The following is a 2,948-nucleotide window of genomic DNA, read 5'->3' as shown; positions in this document are numbered from 1 at the left end:
TTTTGAGATTCATTGAACTTTTCAATGGAATGTTTAATCTTGATTATGTCCTTCAACTTTGTGACTGCGATACCGAGGATCACAAACAAGGTGTGAATAACCATGCAAATTAGTTTGGTACTCTCAAAGTCATTTATCACCTAACTAGGTTAAAACCCGTGGAACCCATGGGTATTAATTTTAAATTGAATTAAAAATTGATTATGTAATAAATCATTGAAAGTAAGTTGCTATTTTAAATTATCTATGACACGAGTAAAACATAAAAGTAACATTCGGTCCAAACGTAGTTAATGTAACGCCCGTAGATCCGAGCTAGTCAATTTAGAGGTAATAGGGGTCGGAAATGACTTTTCGACAAAAGATTATTTAGAATAAATAATCTTAACCAAGTTGTAGAATATTTCACAAGGTTTCTATACATATGAAGAGCGTCGAAATCGGAGTTATAACGAAGAAGTTATGACCTATCGAAGTTTCGCGACGGAACCGACACGGCACCGGGAAGCATAAATAGTGATTTTACGATGGACTACTTTTTAGCCTTAGTGATCTAAAAAAAAGTCTTATAATATGTTAAACCTATAAAATCCATAAAAATAACGCCCAAATCCGACTTCGTATGAAGAAGTTATGATTTTTCTAAGATTCGGCTTAGTAGTGCACGACCCGAAACTCGAATTTTAGTTCGAGCGGTTTTTGGCTTACGTGACTTAAATGAGAGTTGAAGATCTCATTAATAGGAACTTAACAGTAAAAAGACAGACGAAAACAGAGTTCGTATGAAGGAGTTACGAATTCTTCGCGGTCATTTAACAGTCTAAACGCCTCGTACTATTAAATTTAAGATTGGTCGAGAATTAGCCGACGGAGTCAAAATGAAAGTTGTAGATATTATTTTTACTGACGCGTGGATATAAAGAACATCAAAAACGGAGGTCGTATGTGAAAGTTACGGGTTTTAATAGTCGGAAGTGTGTTGTGCGAAAATGGGTGATGTGGCACAATCTTGGCCATTGCTTTCTCCCCAAGTCTTGCCACTAGATGGTGACATGTGGCACCAAGTTCAGACATTTTCATCCTATAAATAGAACCTCTCCCACCCTCATTTTCTTCACACCTTTCTCATTCTTTCTTCTCTTTACTCTCTCTCTCTCTCTCTCTCTAGAACCTCTCTCTACCCCCGAAACCCCCTGAAAAGCCTAGGGAACCTCCCTAGCACAAGGTGGAAGCCCCTAAGTGCTCGACGGCTCCGAGAAGAAGAGATTTTCCGCATGAGAATGCTACTCCAAGCAAAGACTGGTTTTCTATAAAACCCGTTGTAAGTGAGCTACGCCTACGCTATTTTTAATATAGTTTTTATTTAATTATATTAACGTTATTAAGAACATATAATAAGTAATTGGGCTATTATTATGGGTTATATAAGTATTATTTAATGGTTATATAATAGTAATAATAGCTAGACTATTAATTAGCCTCGGTGAATAATAGACTAAACTCTAGTGGTAATAATACTAGGTTTCGTCGAAGGAATTTTTTTTTTCAAGAAGTGAAGCCTTGTCTGAGTTCGGAATCACCACCTTTTCAAGTGAGTGCATGGTCTCTTTCATCTTACACATAGATACGAAGTATTTATTATATAATTTACGTGTTGTGAGTGCATAGTTACTTTGATCTTACACATAGATATGAAGTATTTTATATAAACTACGTGTTATGTGTGCATATTATCTGTATGCTTGTTGTCTATGTTGGATTAACGTTTTTATACATGTTTTAGATGGTTTAAACTGTATACGTATTTTATATACACGAATATGTTGGGTATGATACGGATAGATGAATGATGAGAGATAAAAGATGATGTGAGTAAACATTGGCATCTATAGACTTAGTGCCTAACTAATAAACATCGGCAGCTATGGACTTAGTGCCTATTGGACAAACACCGATAGCTATGGAATTAGTACCTGTTAAGGAATTGGTAGCTATGGACTTAGTACCTATTAGATAAACACTGGTAGCTATGGATTTAGTACCCGATGAATAAACTATAGCAGCTATGGAATTAGTGTTATATGAACGAACATTGGTAGCTATGGATTTAGTGCCAGTCCTATAACCCTGGAAGTAAGGGACTTCGGAATAAACGAATGCAAAATAGATGTCTCTTAGGATAAATCCTTAAGAGTAAAGAGGATAATGGGGATGGGTAATTGGGTTGATTGTTTGATTGTTTAAACATAATATTTATATTATTGTGGGTTGGAAACCCTATGTACTCACCAGGTTTCCCAACCTGACCCACTCAGTTTATTTATATCATAGGTGTTGATATGAAGTCACATTACACTGAGAGATTAAAGAGATGTAGATCACGAGTGTAAACAAATGTAAGTTCTGTTTATGCTTATGTTCTTGTATTGACAATGACATCCCAAACGTTTTTAAATGAATAAAATACGTTTCTTCGAAAATGTTTTAATAACGTATTTATCGCATTTTTCTGGGAACGAATTCCACAACATTTTTATTAAAAGAAGAACTCTGATTTTTATAAAGGATAAACAAAATCGGTTTTTTCTGGCCTTCAAAATGGGGATGTCACAGTTGGTATCAGAGCATTAGTTAAAGCGAACTAGGAATATGGATTTATTTCTAGACTTAAACTTAGAATGCTAAACGATGATTGTGAGGTGTGAGCGCTAGCTTAATTTAAGAATGATGCCTAAATTGCTTTTATGTGCTAAATGATGTGTTATGCTATAGTTTGATCGGATCTATGGTCTGTTGCCGACCGGATCTGGAAACCTTATGTGTTTAGGATTCTAAACGTACGAATATGATATTAGAACTAGCATATAAACGTTTCGGAGTGATAAGGATGATTTAAACATCAATCCTAAATAAAGATCTAGATTCACCTTATTCGGTGTATAGATCAA

This window comes from Lactuca saligna, chromosome 4 (genome assembly GCF_052625555.1).
Source record: "Lactuca saligna cultivar CGN05327 chromosome 4, ASM5262555v1, whole genome shotgun sequence".
Classification (NCBI taxonomy): Eukaryota; Viridiplantae; Streptophyta; class Magnoliopsida; order Asterales; family Asteraceae; genus Lactuca; species Lactuca saligna.
This window is presented reverse-complemented; position numbering follows the sequence as displayed.